The sequence below is a fragment of the Moschus berezovskii genome, chromosome 10 (genome assembly GCF_049115385.1).
Source record: "Moschus berezovskii isolate FMDL1 chromosome 10, NW_MosBer_1.0, whole genome shotgun sequence".
NCBI classification, from domain to species: Eukaryota; Metazoa; Chordata; class Mammalia; order Artiodactyla; family Moschidae; genus Moschus; species Moschus berezovskii.
Window position 1 is genome coordinate 97,229,435 of NC_142469.1, and position 9,694 is coordinate 97,239,128.

The following is a 9,694-nucleotide window of genomic DNA, read 5'->3' on the forward strand; positions in this document are numbered from 1 at the left end:
TGGGTGTTCATTGGAGGGACTGATGCTAAAGCTGAAACTGCAATACTTTGGCCACCTCATGCGACGAGTTGACTCACTGGAAAAGACTCTGATGCTGGGAAAGGTTGGGGGCGGGAGGAGAAGGGGACGACGGAGAATGAGATGGCTAGATGGCATCACCGACTCTGTGGACATGAGTTTGAGTGAACTCCGGGAGTTGGTGATGGACAGGGAGGTCTGGCGTGCTGTGATTCATGGGGTCGCGGAGAGTCGGACACGACTGAGTGACTGATCTGATCTGATCTGAGGTAGCACTAGAGGTAAAGAACTCACCTACCATTGTAGAAGATGTAAGAGGCTCGAGTTCAATCCCTGGGTCAGGAAGATCCCCTGGAGAAGGGCATGGAGAGAATTCCACAGACAGAGGAGTCTGGTGGAATACAGTCCCTAGGTTGCAAAGAGTCGGATGCAATTGAAGCAACTTAGCACACACATTCTTTTAAGAATCTTAAAAATTGTTTTCCTAATGATTTGTTTTTCCAGTGGTTATGTATGGATGTGAGAGTTGTACTATAGAGAAAGCTGAGCACTGAAGAATTGATGTTTTTGAACTGTGGTGTTGGAGAAGACTCTCGAAAGTCCCTTGGACTGCAAGGAGATCCAACCAGTCCATTCTAAGGGAGATCAGTCCTGGGTGTTCATTGGAAGGACTGATGTTGATGCTGAAATTCCAATACTTTGGTCACCTGATGCGAACAACTGACTCATTTGAAAAGGCCCTGATTCTGGGAAAGATTGAGGGCAGGAGGAGAAGGGGACAACAGAGGATGAGATGGTGGGATGGCTTCACTGACACAACGAACATGGGTTTGGGTGGACTCCAGGAGTTGGTGATGGACAGGGAGGCCTGGCGTGCTGCGATTCATGGGGTCGCAAACAGTCAGACACAACTGAGCACACAACTCTCTTTTGATTTGTGCAGTTTTGTCTTTTCTACCTTTATTTCCCACTTCAGTTCAGTTCAGTCAATCAGTCGTGTCCAACTCTTTGCAACCCCATGAACCGCAGCACGCCAGGCCTCCCTGTCCATCACCAACTCCTGGAGTCCACCTAAACCCATGTTCATTGAGTTGGTGATGCCATCCCACCATCTCATCCTCTGTTGTCCCCTTCTCCTCCTGCCCTCAATCTTTCCCAGTTCAGGGTCTTTTCAAATGAGTCAGCTCTTCACATCAGGTGGCCAGAGTATTAGAGTTTCAGCTTCAACATCAGTCCTACTGATGAACACCCAGGACTGATCTCCTTTAGGATGGACTGGTTGGATCTCCTTGCAGTCCAGGGGACTCTCAAGAGTCTTCTCCAACACCACAGTTCAAAAGCATCAATTCTTCGGCACTCAGCTTTCTTCACAGTACAACTCTTGCATCCATACATGACCACTGGAAAAACCGTAGACTTGACTAGACGGACCTTGGTTGGCAAAGTAATGTCTCTGCTTTTCAATATGCTGTCTAGGTTGGTCATAACTTTCCTTCCAAGGAGTAAGCATCTTTTAATTTCATGGTTGCAATTACAATCTGCAGTGATTTTGGAGCCCAGTAAAATAATGTCAGCCACTGTTTCCACTGTTTCCCCATCTATTTGCCATGAAGTGATGGGACCAGATGCTATGATGTTAGTTTTCTGAATTTTGAGCCACTGGATAACTATAATTATAAGGATATTGTGTGTGTATGTGTGTGTGTGTGTCTGATTCTTGTCTATTACCTTTCTTCTACATTTCTTATATTTGCCATTTATTCATTGTTCTGATTTATAAATGTATTCAGAGAGAAGTCAATAAAATGGAAAGAACATTGACCCTGGAATCAGATTAATCTGAACTTTAATCTTGGTATCATCATTTATAGACTCTCTGATCTCGGGCAAAGTCATATAAGCTCTCTGGACTTATTTTCTCATCTGTAAAATGCAGAGAAGGGTACATGAGTTATGAGTTCTTTTTTGGTAGAGTAATCAAAGCAGTCAGTATGTTCTATAATTTACTTTTCTGAATGAAGATTTTTGGATCTTCTCATTGCACTTACTCTTTATAATTTTATTTATTTATTTGTGGCTGTGCTGGGTCTTCCTTGCTGTGCGAGCTTTTCTCTAGCTGTGGAGGGTGGGGGCTACTCTCTTGTTGTGATGCTTGGGCTTTTCACTGCAGTGGCTTCTCTTATTGCAGTGCACGGGCCCTAGGGCACATGGGCTTCAGTGATTGCAGCATGTGGGTTGAGTACTTGAGGCTCCCGGGCTCTAAAGCACAGGCTCAATAGGTGGGGCTCTCGGGCTTAGTTGTCTTGCTGGATGTGAGATCTTCCTAGATCAAGGATTGAACCCATGTCTCCTGAATTGGCAGTTGGATTTTTTTTTTTTTTTTTACCACTGAGTCACCAGGGAAGACCTGCAATTACTGTTTTTAAGGTCCTCATTTCTGACATTCATTGTCTACACATACATTTGGTAACAGTGTAATGACACGCATCCCTCATCACAACTCGTGTGTCTGAAATCCACACTTCATTTACCATGTAGACAGATGTGCCCAGAGATTGTCTGCTGTATGCCTTTTATGCTAAGATGGATCTCCTGAGCAATGTGGACACTCTTCTTTTCTTTTTCCTTCTCTGCACTCTCCTATATTAATTTTATTTTAATGTAACAGGCTTCTTCACCCTCATATCTGTTTCTGTTAATCTTTGTCCTTTTTCAAACAGAATCCAACCAGCTTCACATCAGGGAAACATCTCAGTTCCTTGAACTTATTTTCTATTCCTATAACAATCACATTAGCCCTTACTTAGAGTTACTTATCTCCATGCCTTTTTATATTCTTAGATTGAGTTCCTGGAGGTGAACAACCAAAATTGACTTACTTTTGGTCTTTCACAGTCACTAAAATAGTGCTTTGCATCAATGCTGACATAAATTAATGAATGGGGAATCTTGCAAAATGTTTTTAACTAAAGAAATTTTTGTACATGTCATATTTGTATAACTGAACCACCTTGCTGTACACCGGAAACGTTGTAGGCCAACTATATTTCAATAAAATATATGTATTTAAAATTTTTTTATACATGCCATGTTAACTGTACATGTCATAACAAGTCACTCTACTCTCTCATAGATGGTATAGATTTTCAGAGGCAAGGGATAGAGGGTGCTTTATTCAATGATGTGTATTACTAAAAAGGTCACGAGAATAAAAGTCAAAATAGCAGGTTCTTGTGGTATGGTTTGCTTGTGGCCTTAAATTGCATATCACAAATTCAGAAATCAGCATACAAGTTTCTAATTTCCATTGCTGCATCAAAACTTGAAGACTTTTCCTTTTACATCTCCAACAATACTTAGACTTGACAATGCCTTGAACGCAAGTGCCCAGTATATATTTATGGAAATGAAATGCTAATTATGTGTGCAGATATTTTTTTAAAAGAATGATAGACAAGGATTTCTTGATCTGAATATTTGCTAAACTTTTGTTCTTTTACAAAGAAACTCGGTAACTGGAGAATTTTAGGTTTACATAAATTTTAATGCCTTAATTTTAGAGATAAAGTTCAGGAAGCCTCATGACTAGGTTAAGATGACACAGTTAACCAGTAGAAAAGCAGAGAGCCCTGGCCATGACTCTTGCCTTTTCACCCAGAGACTTTTCCATTGTAAAATGCTTTGAATCCCAAGAGAAAAACTCATGAGTGTAATATTTTCAGCAAATAGTAATATTTATATATTAAAACATCTTTATCATTTTTTTTTCAGTGTGTCATCAAGAAGATGTAAAAATAGGACTTCATTTTTTCAACTTGGAATATTTTCTGTGTCTCCAATTTGACTCGATCATGTGTTATTGTTATAGAATGGAAAATTAGCATGTCAGGGCTTCTCAGGTGGCTGAGTAGTAAAGAATTAACTTGCCAATGCAGGAGACGTGAGTTCAGTCCCTGGGTCAGGAAGTCCCCCTGAAGATGGAAATGGCAAGCCACTCCAGTATTCTTGCCTGGGAAATCCCTTGGACAGAGGAGCGTGGTGGGGATCACAAAGAGTCAGACACGACTTAGTGACTGAGCACACACACACATTTAATATTACAAGTTACAGTCTCTTTTGCAACAAGAATAAAAGGAATAGTCTTTATTTAATTGGAATGTGAAGTCAAGTGGGCCTTAGAAAGCATCACTACTAACAAAGCTAGTGGAGGTGATGGAATTCCAGTTGAGCTATTTCAAGTCTTGAAAGATGATGCTGTGAAAGTGCTGCACTCAATATGCCAGCAGATTTGGAAAACTCAGCAGTGGCCACAGGACTGGAAGAGGTCAGTCTTCATTCCAATCCCAAAGAAAGGCAATGCCAAAGAATGCTCAAACTACCACACAATTGCACTCATCTCACACGCTAGTAAGGTCATGCTCAAAATTCTCCAAGCCAGGCTTCAGCAGTATGTAAACCGTGAACTCCCAGATGTTTAAGCAGGTTTTAGAAAAGGCAGAGGCACCAGAGATCAAATTGCCAACATCCGCTGGATCATGGAGAAAGCAAGAGAGTTTCAGAAAAACATCTATTTCTGCTTCATTGACTATGCCAAAGCCTTGGACTGTGTGGATCACAATAAACTGTGGAACATTCTGAAAGAGATGGGAATCCCAGACCACCTGACCTGCCTCTTGAGAAACCTGTATGCAGGTCAGAAAGCAACAGTCAGAACTGGACATGGAACAACAGACTGGTTCCAAATAAGAAAAGGTGTATGTCAAGGTTGTATATTGTCACCTTGCTTATTTAACTTATATGCAGAGTACATCTTGAGGAACGCTGGGCTGGAAGAAGCACAAGCTGGAATCAAGATTGCTGGGAGAAATATCAATAACCTCAGATATGCAGATGACACCACCTTTATGGCAGAAAGTGAAGAGGAACTCAAAAGCCTCTTGATGAAAGTGAAAGAGGAGAGTGAAAAGGTTGGCTTGAAGCTCAACATTCAGAAAACAAAGATCATGGCATCTGGTCCCATCACTTCATGGGAAATAGATGGAAAAACAGTGGAAACAGTATCAGACTTTATTTTTTTGGGCTCCAAAATCACTACAGATGCTGATTGCAGCCATGAAATTAAAAGACGCTTGCTCCTTGAAGGAAAGTTATGACCAAACTTGATAGTATATTAAAAAGCAGAGACATTACTTTGCCAACCAAGGTCCGTCTAGTCAAGGCAATGGTTTTTCCCGTGGTCATGTATGGATGTGAGAGTTGGACTGTGAAGAAAGCTGATCGCCGAAGAATCGATGCTTTTGAACTGTGGTGTTGGAGAAGACTCTTGAGAGTCCCTTATACTGCAAGGAGATCCAACCAGTCTATTCTAAAGGAGATCAATCCTGGATGTTCATTGGAGGGACTGATGCTAAAGCTGAAACTGCAATACTTTGGCCACCTCATGCGATGAGTTGACTCACTGGAAAAGACTCTGATGCTGGGAAAGGTTGGGGGCGGGAGGAGAAGGGGACGACCGAGAATGAGTTGGCTGGTTGGCATCGCCGACTCTGTGGACGTGGGTTTGAGTGTACTCCGGGAGTTGGTGATGGACAGCGAGGCCTGGCGTGCTGTGATTCATTGGGTCGCGGAGAGTCGGACACGACTGAGAGACTGAACTGAAGTGAACTGAACTGAAGTGTGATTAATACAGGGGCATAGAAGTAGGCTTATAAACTGAAAAAAGGGACTGCCTGCTCTTTTGTGGTCAGTTATTGAAAGGTCATTTTAAGAAGGTATTTCATAGGTGGCTATGTGCTGCTCCTGGCTATATGGAAGCAAAACCAGAGAGAAACAAAACTTCTGATAGCTTAGTTTTTCCTTAAGTTTCATTGACATTGGGTGAGATATTGTATAAAGTCGACCAATTGCAAGAGAATGAGACTTGCTTCTTAAACAGAGGATTATTTCTCACTGTATCCCTGAAGCCACAATCAGCAAAACCAAACCATCAAGAAGAGTGGAGATACTTGGTAGCAGCAGGCTTCTTGCCTGAAGTCTGAAGCCCCGTGGTTTCACAGGGACAGTGTAGGAAAGTGGTCCTCCACTTTCTTGGCACCAGGGACGAGTTTTGTGGAAGACAGTTTTACCATGGATGAAGGTGGGGTGGATGATTTAAGTCCATTACATTTATTGTGCACTTTATTTCTTTTATTATTACATCAGTTTCACCTCAGATCATCAGGCATTAGATCCTAAAGGTTGAGGACCCCTGATTTAGGATGTGGAAAGCAGCAGTTCTGGCAGGAAAAAGGGACCTCTGAAACATACAAATACATTCTGGCTGCCTCTTCATAACCAAAATTGAACTCTTGAAACAACTAAGCTGGAATTCTTGAACTAATCATAGCAAAGGGTTACAAAGACATCCTTTAATGAGGGAAATGTGGGTATGTGATTGGAATAAGAAATAAAAGACAAGTGGTATTATTTTTTCTTCTTCACCAATTGGTGGAGATGTAGTTCTTTTGGAACTTGTGAGGAGGTTAATAATCATGAATGCTACTGCAGCTGGAGGTCAAAGTGTACTGCATATAATACTATTAGCTTTGAACTGTTTTAAAAGAATATCCTCACAGCAAATTGAAAGATGTGGGCTTTATTTGCAACCTTCTCACTATGATTGTGCACATCATTTTCATTCCTTTGCTTTCATAGTTTCAAAATGTGGATGTGTTCCCTCTTTTATATCTTCCCTGATGGCTCAGATGGTAAAGAATCTGCCTGCAACGCAGGAGACTTGGGTTCAATCCCTGGGTCAGGAAAATCCCCTGGAGAAGGGAATCGCAACCCCATTCTGGCATTCTTGCCTGGAGAATCCCATGGACAGAGGAGCCTCGCAGGCTACAGCCCATGGGGTCACAAAGATTTGGACACAACTGAGTGATTCACACATTTTACCTCCTTTATACCAAGTGTACTGGGATCTGGAGCGTGAGTAGCGCCAGCCCCGCGAGAACTCCGCCCGCTCCCCTCCCCACTGACGAGATCTCCATAAAGCGGCGTGTCCGGAGCGGTGCGCTCTGGACTGGGCGCTCCTACATCTTACTTGTTTAATCAAAGAAGAAAACCTTCCTTTGCTTTTGAAATGAATGTGTTCTCCTTCAATTGGCTCCAAGGACCGCAGGCAGGAGGACCCTTGTTGGGGCCACACTCGAAAAGCTCTGCAAAGGTGCCTAGGATAAGGAGCTCTCAGAACTGGAAGATACAGTCCTCTTTCTGCCTGTCCTACAAAACCACCACTAAGTGACAGACTTTATTTTCTTGGGCTCTAAAATCACTGCAGATGGTGACCGCAGCCACGAAACTAAAAGACGCCCGCTCCCTGGGAGAAAAGTTATGACCAACCTAGACAGCATGTTAAAAAGCTGAAAAAGTTCCATCTAGTCAAAGCTATAGCTTCTCCAGCAGTCATGTATGGATGTGAGAGTTGGACCGTAAAGAAGGTTGAGTGCCAAAGAACTGATGCTTTTGAACTGTGGTATTGGAGAAGACTCTTGAGTGGTGTTGAAGAAGACTCTTGAGAGTCCCATGGACTGCAAGGAGATCCAACCAGTTCATCCTAAAGGAAATCAGTCCTGAATATTCTTTGGAAGGACTGATGCTGAAGCTCCGGTAATTTGGCCACCTGATGTGAAGAACCAACTCATTAGACAAGACCCTGATGCTGGGAAAGACTGAAGGCAGGAGGAGAAGGGAACAACAGAGGATGAGATGGTTAGATGGCATCACCGACGCGATGGACATGAATTTGAGCAAGCTCCAAGAGTTGGTGATGGACAGGGAAGCCTGGCGTGCCACAGTCCATGGGGTCACAAAGAGTCGGACATGACTGAGACTTCACTTTCACTTTTCAGTACTTACTTGGTTTCCAAATCTAAGTCTTCATCATCCGATGTAGGCCATGAATCAACATCAGGTTTGTTGGAAAACCTGCTTAAAGAGTATTCTTCAGAACTCTCCTTCTCTGGGTTGCTGTATTCAGGAGGAGTTTTAGGTCTCTCTTCTTTATATTCAGAAATCAGTTGGCGAATGCTTTTCATCTTATCAACCGCATGTATATTTGCTTCTTTCTTTGCTAAAAACTCCACCATTTGCTGTTTCCTTTCACGTATAGCAAGTGACAGTGGTGTGAGGTCATCCTTGTTCCTGGCTGCTATATCGGCATTGTAGGAAAGCAGCTTTGCTGTGAGTGATATATTCTGGCAAAAGACAGCATAGTGGAGAGCAGTGATCCCACTGACATCCATGACATTTGGGTTGGCACCATGTTCCCGCAGAAGAGTCGCCCACTCCTCTTCTTGGCATTCTACGGCCTTCATCAGCACTATCCTGTTTTCATTGTCACAGAAGTTAAGCAGGCATTTTCTTTCCAGGAGGCGATACCACTGCTGAATGGCCATTGGCACAGGCCAAGTGGAGGGCAGTCCTGTTCACACTGTCCCTGTCGTTCAGGCTGTTCTTCCCCAGCACCAGAATCTGCTGCACTTTGGCTACGTTTCCTACAAAGGCAGTTTTCTGGATCTTTCTGAGGTCCTTGTCTCGGATGCGATACCCGGGTTGGAAGTTGATTCTATGACCGCCATCTCTCCCCGGGCTGATGGAGGATCCTAAGGGCGACTCGCCCTTCTTACTCCCAAAACCAAAAATCTTTTTCAGCACAGAGTCCACGAGCTTCAAAAACACCTCACCTCCCCTTCGGCTCTTCACAGTCCCCGAAACCCAATACTAATGCTACAGATGCACCTAAGCAGTCCCCCTACAATATCCCAGTTGGGAAGCTCTGTGGTTTCCAGTCTTTCAGCCCAGAAGAGTCGTAGCTAAATGACGCCGCTAATCACAGTGCGCCTGTGCGCATTCCCGCATGTAGGCACAGAGACCTGTCGGGCCATACTGCCCCGTCTCTACTCGTAAGTTTATATAAGTTATTTTTAATAAAGCCTGGACAACATTCCTGTTAAGATCTGGCTTCAGTTGAATATTCTTGCCTCCTTTATCAAAGATAAGGTGTCCATAGGTGTGTGGATTTATCTCTGGGCTTTCTATTTTGTTCCATTGATCTATATTTCTGTCTTTATGCCAGTACCATACTGTCTTGATGACTGTGGCTTTGTAGTAGAGTCTGGGGCTTCCCTGGTGGCTCAGCTGGTAAAGAATCCCCCTGCAATGCAGGAGACCTGAGTTCGATCCCTGAGTTGGGAAGATCCCCTGGAAAAGGGAAAGGCTACCCACTCCAGTATTCTGGCCTGGAGAATTCCATGGACTATATAATCCATGGGGTCACAAAGAGTTGGAAACGACTGAGTGACTTTCACTTCACTTCATACCAAGTAGTATTTATAACTGATTTGAGAAATCTTGAATTCTTCTGAAGTTAGGGAATATTTACATCAATGTTATTTAGGCACATTATCGTGATAACACCATAAATTCGAGGTAATTAAAACATTTTTTCAAATATTTCTTTTAGCTTTTTACTTAAAGGTGATTGTTAAAGTAAACAGAATCAAACTCTGAAGATGGTCTTTGCTAACCGGTACTGTGTGCTTGGGCTGTGTGCTTGGGCACTTCTAGAGAAGAATTAGATAAGAACTGTATGTTCTAACCACCCTTATTCTGTTGTTTTCCTCTATTTCTTTGC

General features: G+C 43.0%; 1 pseudogene; it reads right to left on the reverse strand.

Annotated features, from left to right (window-relative positions):
• Positions 1-1,879: 1,879 nt before the first annotated feature.
• LOC148776364 (ankyrin repeat domain-containing protein 26-like) lies at positions 1,880-8,945 on the reverse strand (annotated as a pseudogene).
• Positions 8,946-9,694: the final 749 nt, after the last annotated feature.